The sequence below is a fragment of the Trichosurus vulpecula genome, chromosome 5 (genome assembly GCF_011100635.1).
Source record: "Trichosurus vulpecula isolate mTriVul1 chromosome 5, mTriVul1.pri, whole genome shotgun sequence".
In the NCBI taxonomy this organism is placed as follows: domain Eukaryota; kingdom Metazoa; phylum Chordata; class Mammalia; order Diprotodontia; family Phalangeridae; genus Trichosurus; species Trichosurus vulpecula.
Window position 1 is genome coordinate 209,136,399 of NC_050577.1, and position 12,795 is coordinate 209,149,193.

Genomic DNA, 12,795 nt, shown 5'->3' on the forward strand with positions numbered 1-12,795 from the left:
GAATAGAATTTGTTTGTAAAAGTATATATCCATATGTGTATGTATATATCTATTTCTATAGAGAAATATAGCCATGCTTAATTGGAGCCTTCTGGGTGGGGGTGGGGAGAAGAGGGGAAAAAAGGACAAAGTAAAAAAAAAGTACACAGCAGAGAACAAGAGAAAACTTACAAGGAAGCAAGGAAAAGATGGACAGCTCTCAACACAACATATAGTATTTATCATACAAGCTTTCTTGAAATGAAAATTTATTGTCACATATTTTGAATCCTCTCTTATGCACATGACATGCTTTTTTTTCTCCTTCCTTACTTTTGTATTTAAGCTCCAATATTTAAGTTTCTGATATGTTTTTGTTTCTTTTCCATATTCTGTATTTGTATTCTGGTGTTTGAGTCTAAAATAAAATTAAAAAGAAATAAAAAATAAAATAAAAAAGAAAGTGATGGAGAAAATGGTAATGATGCATATAAAACTTAAAAGAATGTCCTTGGCACATTTCCCCCCAAAGAGTCAATTGTTAAACATTTACTAACATACCCCTGGGGGGAAACCCACAGTTATCAGATAAAAATCTAGTAAAAGATGACTAAGTAAATGTAGTCAGATCTGTGAGAGGAGAATTAGGAGAGAGCACAAAAACTTAGAGAGAAGAAAATATCAAAGAAAACAAAGTGATCCACAGTGTCCATGGCTGCTGAGAGTGCAACAGAGGATGAATGCTGAAAGATTTGGCCAGGCAATTGTTCTTACTTCTACTCCCAGTGGGTAAGGGGAGGAAGAGATTGTTTCCAGACCACATCTTTTTTCTCTTACTGTGGGGTTAAAGGGCATGACATTCTGGCACAGACCTCTACCCTGCCTCTCATTTGGAGATGGGAAATATGCCTAAGAAGTCTTTGGTCTAAGGCACTTTTCTAGTTACAACAGTGAATGACCTGATTTTAGCCTTAGAATGAATTGGTAAAAAAAAATAAAGCTATAACCATAAGAATTCTTTCAGAACTGACAGTCTCAAAGGCAGCATAAAATGCTCACTATTTTATTCAGAGATGCAGACTTCCATCCTATTTATATCCTGTGAATACCAAGCTGGTGTCTTCCATTTGAACTCTCCCTTGCATGCAAATATATTTGTATATGCATCACAAATATGTTATAATTTATTACACATAAATGAATGAATAAAAATCATTTTAAGCACTTAACTATGTGCCAAGCATTGCACTAAGCCCTGGAGATGTAAATACAAAGGCAAAGACAGGTACTCCGCACTTAAGACACTTAGATTCTAACAGAGGGAGACAAAATATAGAGGAGAATAATGGCCTTGGAAGGATATTTTGGTTTGGAAAGTTAAAGGAATGGTAATTATAGTCAGGTGGGCATAAATTGACATATCCTTTCTAGGAGCAATGACAGAGTTGATTTAATTATAGTTTCAGAACTGGAAAGGTTGAGCATGGTTAACAAGGGATATGTATGCAGAAGGACCATGACTTATAAGAAGCCCAGGGAGAAAAGTGAAGTTTATCTGATGACTGAAGCAACTATTAATCAGGACATTGAGGTCATAAGGCAGGAGTTCCTGGCAAAGAAGAATTAAGATTTTTTTTATATGAAACAAAAATCAGGAAAGGGAAATAATTTAATGAAAATAGAAAAATACATATTTAAGTATATTTATTAAATGCACATATATACATACATATATACATGCACACACACACACACACACACACACACACACATATATATATATATATAAACTTTAAACTGCACTGAGCCTTTCAGGACTCTGTGTGTGTGTGTAGTACCTGCTCAAGCAAACAGCTCCCAGGGAAGGGGAGAAATTGCAGTGATTTAACCTTTTGCAGTTATTGAAAAGCCACTTATCACGTAGCTAGTTATCTCTGGTCTTAAAATCAGTATCATAAACACCCAGAGAAATGTTTCTCTCCCTCTCCCTTTTTCTCCATAATTACATTCCTCATCTACATGAAATGATGAACAATGATGAGAACTGAATCTGGCCCCAAGTCTTCACTCATAATGACTTTCTTTCTTGTTCCATTGCCCTAGTAGATGAAAGAGAACTTTAGTTAAAAAAAAACAACACCACACACAACAAAACCCAACATGGCACTGTGAGTCTCCTCGTCTGCCAATGCCTCTATGTCCCCAATGTTACCTGACCATTCCCTGGTGGCTTTAGCTCCTGGCTTGGAAGCTCTGTGCCAGCCTCACTTGCTGCCAGTACCTCTACAGACATTCAAAGCCATCGCTCTTACCATCGCTACCTGGGATCATGGTGACAGCAACAGAAGTAGATGGAGCAAGAGGAGAGGTAGCAGGAGTAAATAGCACATCCCTCAATAGTCACTTAATTGTCAAATCTGAAGACTTTTTCTCCCTCTTTATCCTTTTGGCCTCTCTACTACATGACAGTATTTGCCACCATCTCCTCCTGGATGCTCTCTTATCTGAGTATTCATGACACTCTTTTCTCTTGATTCATAGTCTTGGGCTCATAAATCTAGAGTGACTCAGAGACTACTGGGTCCAGCCCCCTAATTTTACATATGAGGGAAGTAGGGCCTGAGGAGGTTTAGTACTTCACTGAAAGCCATACAGAAAAGCAGTCAATATTAGGGGTGGCACAGGAACTTTGGTTCTCTGATGCCAAATGGAATGTTCGCTCCATTGCATAAATGGTTCTTTTACCTTTCTGACTGCATGCACTGGTTCCATTGCTGCATCATCATGCTTATTATTTTAATTATCTTAACATTCCAGGCCCTATCATGGAACCTCTTTTCAGAAGAAGGAATTCTCTATATACTCTCATATGGTTACTTCATCATCTCCCATGGGTTTAATCATTATATCTATTTAAATAATTCCTGGATGATCGGTATAAAAAGTGAGCCTGCATAATGATCATCTATGCAAAAACATGTATAGTTAGGAAATAAAAATGCTTTGATGCTGTAGATCTGTAAATATCTTTTTGTCCTGTCAAATCACTATTTTCATCTGGCCTACTCACCTGTGGGCATGGTGCCTCTACTGGGTTCATCGTTTTGCTCTTTTTATTGTCACACAGTCTCTTTGAGGTTTTTGACCTCTTAAAAGATGTCAAAGAGGATTGCAACTGAAACAACAAGAGGAAAGTCCTGATGAATTCAACAAATCCTTTAAAAGACATAGTCAAGAATCACACAGGATGGTAGAGCATAAATGAGTTGCCATCTATACTCGTGGCATTCAGTGCAACCATTGAATTATAATATGTATTTTGCTGTGCTATTAAATTGCAAAGGGGTTGGTGAGAAAGGGTTAAGATCACAGGATATAGGAACATAAAAAGGTTTTAGTGCCCTTGCCCCTTCACTCTTTCCAAAAGCCATCAAGAATTAGAGGTCAGCTAGAAAGAGAGTGGGAACTTTTGCCACACAGCCTTCTGGTTCATGCTTATTTTGATAACAACAGGGTTCCTTCCAGGGTAGAAACAAGACCTGAACCTCAAAGATGGCAAAAGAGAAGAGCAATGTGGGATGATCTGGGCCCAAGACAGAGCCCTACAAGACATTTTTACTTTTCCAGTGCAGGCTCAAGCCATAAACTGAGAGACTAGTACTACCTTTAGCACGGGAAGGAGGGACTCTAAGTGCTATGATGGGGGGCGTGGGATAGTGTCCAAAGTCTGCTAACACCTAGTGGTAAAATTATCTTTGACTCTTCCCTCCTCCCTCTTTGCCCTATCCGATGATAGGGAGATAGATAGAGAGATCCACCAGTCTCGTACTTTAATCTGCTTCTTGTTTTCATTATCCTAAGAGAGGATGTGTTTGTATGGGGGGAGGGAGAAAGAGGGAAAAGCCCTTCTTGGCTGAAAACTCAGTGGTTGGCATTAGAACTATTCAAGCAATGTTTTGGGTTTCTCTAGTTTTGTGTTTAAAAATGTATTAATGTATCCATAGCAATTCTGTTTATTTGAGGGCTTGCAGAAAGATTAGAAAAGAGGTGGAGGGCAAATCTGGGAGAGAAGAGATCAAGACTATTGAACTTTTATAAAGCCAATTCGTCTTTTGCTAGTATAAATTGGCTGGGGATTTGAGCCACACATTTAACAGAGGTGAGATTTTATTTGAAATCTCTAGGAGCCACTCCTATTAAATATGAATGGAAAAGGACAGGGGCAGGTAATAGAGGGGAGGCAACCAGACATTTTTTTTTCCTTGACCCCCTTGAAGACAACAAATGGGGTGTGTGAAAGAAAAGCCACACCACAACAGAGAAGTGAAATCCTAAGGAAGCTATGTTTACATGAAGGGAGTAGCGACCAAGTTCCCCAGGCATGTCCAATTAGAAGCCTAGGCTCTGTGGTGATTGAATATTTGGCCTGCTATTTGCCAGTACCACTTATGGTTATGTAAGGATTTTCAAAATCATCTCACGTGGAGCTCATATCCAAAATGCTAAATTACTGTGATCCTTTTCTTAAAGGTAGGGTGTTTTCTTAGGGTGTTTGAAGATCACTAGCATTAAGTATGACTAATGAAATTGTCAGAAGCTTTAAACCAAAAAATAGAATTAGAGCATTCAAATGAGAACATACAAATAGCCTTATCAGTTTTTATTCCTGCTATGCATTCATTCATGCCTCCTCCACTAAAAACCATCTCTAATTCCTTGTCATTCTGTGGAGGAAACCACGAATTATTTCATTTTTGCAAGCATTGATTAGCTCCCCCTTCCACCGCCTGTTGCAACAAATTGGCTAGCAGTGGCTGTGGGGGTGAAAAACCAACACAAGCCCAACAACAAGAACGTTGCCAGCACAGGTTCTATTGATCTGCTTTACTAAGGAAAGTAGCTTTAAGGGGTTAACAATCTTATTTCAATCCAACATACAAATATCATTCACTTAGTTCAGGGGAAAAAGCCAGCACCCTGAACTTCAGAGCAAATACAAAGAAATCACAAACATACATTTATAAACAGACCAAATACAATTCATAGTTACCAAGAAACCATCAACATCTGGGTTCAGCCGGGAGGCCCTTAGAGCAGCTGCCCAGAGTCCTGAGCCTCCAGGAGAGAGAGCCTCCAAGAAAACGTCAACCTCTGGGTTTATATATCTTGTTCAGGGTCAAAGGCAAGTCTCACATGCGACTCACCCACGTGACCTAAAAGCATCACAAAAAATGCGACTTAAACCTACGTGGTCTAAAAGCCTTTGATGTCACAAACATGTCACTCAAACCCATGTAAACTAGGCTTTCCTTTGAGGCAAGGAGGTCATCAAGGACTCCTAATTTAATCAAAGAATCAAATCAAGGCCAAACTCTTCAAGGGCACTTGATTGAATAAGTGCTCAAGGCCCATCTTGATGGCCAATACACTGCCCCCTCCCAATTGAATAACAACAAAAACTTCTCACCATAAACATACATAGTTAAGCAAAATAATTCCCACAGCAATCATGTCCAAAAATTTAATGTCACATTTTACATTTCAAGTCCATCACTTCTCTGGCAGGAGGTGACTGATGCATTTTATCTCCAGTCTTCTATTCTCATGGCTTAGCACTGCTTTGATCAAATTTCTGAAGTACTTCAAAATTATTGTTACATAAATTGCTCTAGTTCTGTTCATTTTATTTGGCATTGGTTGATAGTTTTCCCAGTTTCTTTTGAAACTGTTCGTTTCCTCATTTCTTAAGGCAAAATAGTATTCTATTATATTCATGTACTACAGTTTAGTTGGACATTCTCTAATAGGTGGACATTCCCTTAGTTTCCACTTTGGGGTTACCATGAAAAGAGAAATATTTGTGTGCGTATGGGTCCTTTTCCACTTTCTTTGCTTTCTTTGAAATATAGACCTAGTCACTTGGTTTAGCCAGCTCAAAGTTGGGTCACAGTGTAGTAACTTTTTTGACTGTGAATGTTAAAAATTACAAAAAGTTCGAGTTCAAGCTCTGACAGGCACTCTCAAACAAGAAGGTTTACGGTATGGGTCCAGTGATGGAATATATTTCTCCCATCAAAGGACAAGATTAACTAATAATGAAATCATTGTAGTTTTGAAGTAAACTTCAGTACTTAAAAGTATGGAATGACTGGAGAAATTCATATTACATTAGATTATACAGCCATATTCTTTTTTCATAGAATCCATGTTGAGTTTTATAAAAACAAAGGCATTCTTTTGCTTTAAATAATAATAGTAGCTGACATGTACAAAATGATTTAATGTTTGCAACATGTTTTACATATATTATCTTGTTTGTTCTTCAGATCCTTTGGGGGTGATATTGTTACTTATTAACTTTCAAAATAAGGGGAAAAAGTCTTTTATTGTGCTGTTAGGGCTATTTGAGACCGCTTTAATAATGGAAATTATTCTTTAAAAATAAATATGACTTTTACTTCTTTGAAACTACAGTTTATCAGAAGCAATAGGATTTTTACAATTCTTTTTTCCTTTTAAATAACAGTTATTTTCATTTGACAAAAAAAGAAATCAAAGGAGTGAGAAAAATAAAGAACATGTTAATGAAAGGATAAGCAAAATGTATCCAATATATGAAAGTGCAAAATGAATTCTAAACTAGCTTACTTTAAAAAGGAAAAAAATGATTGTTCTACACCACTAAATATTACTTTTTCATGAGAAAAACATTTCTTACTGTAAGGACAATGTTTTATTGTTTTCCTGTAAATTATCAATAGGGAATTGACAAGACCATTATCATAAAGCATTGTTTCTGACTGGACACCTAAGCATGTATTACCAGTATTATTTAAAAGGCAAAGAAAACAATTGGGAATTTAGTTTTTTAGTCTACCTTTCTTGCCTTTCTTTTGGAATACCAAATTATAGGGAAGTATAAGTTAAGCATACTAAACCAACTCTTCATCTTTCCATGAACTCAGGTGCACATTTTTCAACTCTGCATTGAGAACTGTGTATTTCGATGTAGTGGAGGATCTGGAGTCAGGACAGCTGAATTGGACTGCTTTCTCAAACACTTGTTATCTGTGACAACCACTTGATGAACCTCAGTTTCCTCATCTGTAAAATGGGGATGATAATACATATGGGATTGTTGTGAAGAAGGTGATTTGTAAAGCTTAAAGTAATACACAAATGTTAATTATTAACATTTATAAGAAGCAAATGAGAAAACTTTAAAGTAGCTGAAAAGTTAGTTATTTTTCCTTAAGTAGCAGTGATATTTTAAATTACTATGACTCTCATTATACCACTTGAATGGTGGCAGCAGATAAAGATATGGTATTGAATTTTAAATCTTGTAAGTCTTTATTGTTGAACACATTCCATGTTGTGGAATTTTCTCCTACTTCCAGTATCATTCTGCTTATAACTTGCTTTGCTTTGCTTGTTGATATTAAAAAAAAAACTTTCTAGGCAAATTAAAGTATTTATTTTCCATTCTGATTAAAGGAATGAATGAAACAATTTGCTTTTCTAATTTTTGTTGTGGTCCTTTTTATCTAACTTCTAAAACATAATCTGTTTTGTTTACTCCTGTCTGAAAATTCTTTTAAAGTGACCCTTTTGAGTTTCTATTTGGGAGCTAGTCTATATTACTTTGATATTGGAATGACAGTAAGCTATGGAAAAGTTTCAGCTACAGTGTACTTGTATTAATGCCAAATTCAGAAAGTAAATAGAAGCTGGTGTAACTGATGTTTAAACTAAGTGTACACGAGCAAACCAATTTGGGAATTTTGATTTGTTTTATTTTCTTTTTTAAAAGAGCTGATGCAAACTTGACAAAGGGAGGTGTTGGGGTGGAGTAGTATTGGTGATTGGCTCATTCGGTTTACTCCCACATATCTGTAAATCATTGCCTAGCTGCACAAAGGTTCATGTAAAGTAAACTCTTTTACAGGTGTATGTCATTCCAAACAACTAAGAAAACAGGGGAAGATTGGATGGTTGGCTTGGAGGTAAAGATAATTTTTAAAAAATATGAGTGTTCTTATAAAATTTGCATTTACTTTCTTAATATTATTATCTTTCTCATTTCTAAAATTAATTGCTTAAAGAAAATAATTTAAGCATTTTTCCTCCTTTTGAAAACACTAAATATTATGTTTAATATTTATTGACCTAAATCTCTGTTGCTCTGTGCTATTTAAGATAATAATTTGGTGGTTTGGACACAAAACGAATATACTAGGCAACAGGAAAGATGAAAGCTTTGGAAGTGATCAAGTAACAAGATGTATAGCTATATGTAGCTTCTGGTTAATCACTGCAAATGTTACAATTAAAATGTGTTAGAAGAAATATCTTTTAAAGAAGGATGCATTTTATACTTTGAGGTTTTCCATTAATTTGAAAAGCCATTTTAATTAAAGAAAAGAGAGAAACCGTACAGAATAACATGGGTTCAATAAGTCCTAATATGTTAATTCATCTCAAGTTAGTGGTTACATTATGCTCCAAGAGGTCAGACTACTCTGTGATCAGTCTGAAGAAAAAGCTGAGTACCTTCATTTGCCTTCTTTATTAGACTGTTCTCAACAAATCTGTTCTTCTGTAATACAAATGGAATAGATAAAACCTAAATGCAATACTGGATTTTGATGGAAGGGAATAAATTATATATAAAGATGCATGACTTTTACGGGATAAATTCAATAAGAGAAAAAGCTTTTCTGTGGACCTTATCATTACAATTTTCTGTATCAACTTACAAAATAATTGGTATTGGTCGGAATAAAATAATCCAGGAAATAGCAAAAATAGTTACATTTTGGTAGTTCATTTTGATACAAGTAACTGATGGCATTTTTAAAAAGCCTAAATAGAAAAGACTCTTGTGAGAATTCTTTTGAGATTGTTATTTATGATGACTTTTGGGGATGTTTTTCCCCTAGTGCTTACAATTAAACTTCAAATACAGTGTCAGGTATTTTCTCAAGAACCTTTCTCTTAGTCCCCAGTATTAGAATATGAACAACGTTTAATTTTTAACAAATGATATAAACACTAAACAAGTGAAGTAAAACTCCTAATTTCTTCAGATTTTCACATCAAGTAAATGCAGTGCTTGAATTGGTATTAAAAACAGTGATTTATAAAAAGCAATCCCTGATACTTTCAACAAAAAGAAGTTAATTGATATTCATAGTAAATTGTACAGTTTTAAGTCTTTAGGGACTAATATATATTGTATAATTAGTTCATTATGGAGATCAACATATAAACAATCTACAAAACAATACATGGTAAATGTATTTTGTTAAGAAATGATGAAGAAGGAATTGGAGCAGGCAGTAGTTATGCTGTGCAGAAGCTTTGGGTTTAGAGTCAGACAATTTGGGTTTGAATGTGGACAAATTATGTTACTTTTCTGAGTTTATTCTCCCTTTAAAATAAGGCTTTAGACTAGATAATTTCTAAGTACTCTCCCGGTACTATGATTCTATTCTACATATCAGACAAAAATTTGGCTAATGTTACTGCTATACATTTCTAATGTATTTCTGAAGTACTTTAACAAGTTTGAAAAAAATGCTGGAAGGATACTGGGAAAATGTCAAACTGAGAGGCATCCAAGAACCACTATCTCATCTTGCTCTCTCTTTCCAACCCTCAGTACACAAAATGATACAAGAGATGAAAATGTAGAAAACTCAGCAATGTCAGAAACAGGAAAAATAAAAAAGTACTAAAAAGTTTAATATATATCTAAATATGAGAGCATATATACATATATTATATAATAAAAATAGATGTATAGCTTATTGATGGCCTGGGCAGATATGATGTGAGGTCTGGCCCACCTCTATGAAAAGTAGAAGGAGGGCCCTGTCAGCAACCTAGACAGAATCTAAGATTGCCAAGATTGGGAGATTTCTTCTATGCCCAAGAGGGGTAAAGGGCTAGATTTACAATCTGTTACCCCTCAAATATATCTGATCTAGGGGTATATTTTAGGGGTTCAAGAGAGGCATTTTATTGCCTGCTCTTAAGAAGGTGAGAGTAGCCCCAAGCCAACTTAGCCCATTCCCACCAAACTCTGTTTGGGCAAAAGACCACCACAAATAGTGAATAACAAGTAAACCCATTTATTCAAATAAAATGGTGAACAAAAGTTTGATTTCTAAGATTTATTGTTATTCAGTTATGTCTGACTTTTTGTACCCCTTTTGGGTTTTTCTTAGCAAAGAGCCATTTCCTTCCTCCTGGTCACTTGCAGGATTTGTTATTTGTTACTAAAATCATCAAATTTAACCACTATGAGTCTTGGAATTTACAGCATAGACTTTTTTTGAGGTACTCCATAGGTTCTTTTGATTGGCACTTTGTTTTCCGTGTTTGAAAATTCTAATTATTTTCTTGTATTATTTCTTGTACTATTGTGTTTAGGTTTTTTGATTTGTCATGTTCTTTTGGATACCTTTGGTCCTTAAATTGTCTCTATGCATCTTACTTTCATGGTCTTTATGGTTTGTGTTATACTAGAGAGTTATGGCTTTTTGCTTCTTTTCTTCTGGGCTAGCCTGTACTTGTGTGCAGACACATTCCCAATCAGTAATTCTTTTGTTTCTTTGGTAAGGTTTGATACCATTGATTCAAGTTTTTCCATTCTGCCAATTATTTCTGCTATGCAAACCATAAATACAGCTTTCATAATTTTTATTTCTCCCTTAATTCATTTAGGAGCACCCTGCCATGGTTCCATATTTTCTTGGTAATTCACCAAGTCCTCTGTCTTATCAAGTGTTGATCATTTCCCTTTATCTTGCAATATTTAATCATAGATATCTTGCTGTGTTTAGCTGATTTGGAGGTCATATTCCCTTCTCGTGTTATTATTTTTCCTATCTTCATGTTCAAGATATTTAACTGATTTTTCTTCCTTTTGAAATCTTTGGTAATTTCAGTATCTTTTACTCTTATTCCCCTGTTTCTCACTTTCTGACTTCTTAAAAGTTAAATGAGTTACAGGACAAAATAGACCATAAAACTGTACCAGTGGGGGATCTCAAACTACCCCTTTCCAAACTAGATAAATCTAAACATGAAATAAAAAAGAAAGAAATTAATGAGATGAATAGAATTTTGAAAAAGTTAGATATGATAGATCTCTGGAAAGTATTTCATAGGAATAGAAAGGAATATATTCTAGGTGGTGTATGGCACCATCACAAAAATGGCACCATCATATTAGGGCTTAAAAAACTCACAAGCAAATGCAGTATAGAAGAAACAGTAAATTCATATTTTTTAGCCATAACACAAGAAATAATGCATTCAATAAAGGGTCTTTGAAGAATAAATTAAAAATCAGTTGGAAACTAATCTAATCCTAAAAAATGAGTAGATTGAAGAACATAATAACAATAATGAGACAACCTATCAAAATGTGTGGGATTTAGCCAAATTTAAATCTCTAAAATATTTCATTAATAAAAGAAAAAGCAGATTAATGAATTGATCATTGTATTAGCAAGGCAATAATCATAATATAGATGATAATTGTCAATATTTCTATGTGGTTCCATATTGCAAAATATAAGACTCTCCACATAGAAGGTAGAAGTAAACCACTTATTCAGATACCAGAGGACCAAGTTTCATAACCAATAAGCCTAATCTATCATAGCAGCAAAGAACACTACACACAATATCACAGCAGAGAACCACTCCATTCTATAACCATCTACCTCCATGCTGGGGCCTTACTACCAACACACACACTCACAGCACAGCTAGCTCACATGTGTCTGCTCCCTCCCTCAGTCCTAACTTCTCTCTCTGTGAGCATTTCCTGTGACACATTTTCCTTTTCCTCTCAGCAAGCTCTTCCCACCACGTGTGACAGGCTTCCTGTGATGTAAGCAGGTCACATGGCCTATTAATGGGGGGGGGAAGATCTTCAAATCTAAATTGTCATTATGTTCAGCCCCAAGATCTTTCTTATACATTACATAGGGCAATGGGAGTTTGGGGATAACTGGTGTCGATAGAACTTTACAACAATATAACAGGGATAGCACGGGATAAGCTTATAAAACAATAACATCAACCCCTACCCCGGACGAATGGGGCTCAAAATCTTGGGGTAAAGGGCAAAGGTCTTGTACTCCATATCTTCTTCCTGCTGAAATTGGACATAAAGCTGTCCCTGCCCAAAGAGTCAAAAGCCCCATTCGAGATGTCAGTTCTTTAGCAAGCTGGCAGCTGGAGCTTGATTGATATCGAGTCCAGGGATGGCACATTGTAGTCGTGGACAAGTTCAGAAGTGACATCTGAACACATCAGAGGATGACATCTGGCTTAAGCAATGAGACATCTGCAGGTGGATGGTACTAAGCCTGCAGGAAACAAATCTCACAAACAAATTTAACAGAAAACAATCCAAAAAGAAACAAGGAAACAATCATAGCCTCATTCACAATAGAATACATGAGTCAAGGATACAATTTGACAATCATTTTCTCCTGGCTAAACAAGAGTTATAATATTACCCTTCTTATGTGCTACAATTTCTGCATCCTTCAGAACATCGTCCAGTTTCTGTTTTACACATACATTAGCTCCCAGTTTTATTCTATCAGTAGAACCAAACCCTTCCTTTCCTCTACTAGTTATTTTGGAAGGAGGGTCAGTCTTCACAAGGCGCATGATTTCACAAGGAATAATAATCACTTGAACTATTCCATCATTTTTACAAAACCCTATGGGTTCTTTACCCAAATTTTGGAATGTCACAATAATTTCTTCTTGATAATTAGAATCTAT

General features: G+C 35.6%; 1 protein-coding gene across 1 annotated transcript in view; it reads left to right on the top strand.

Annotated features, from left to right (window-relative positions):
- The first annotated feature begins 7,927 nt into the window (after positions 1-7,927).
- Positions 7,928-12,795, top strand: part of SLC38A4 (solute carrier family 38 member 4) — a 71,630-nt gene continuing 66,762 nt past the window's right edge. The window contains exon 1 of the mRNA XM_036761118.1: positions 7,928-7,985. The gene's annotated coding sequence lies outside the window, so the exon portion shown is untranslated. The remainder of the gene's footprint in view (positions 7,986-12,795) is intronic.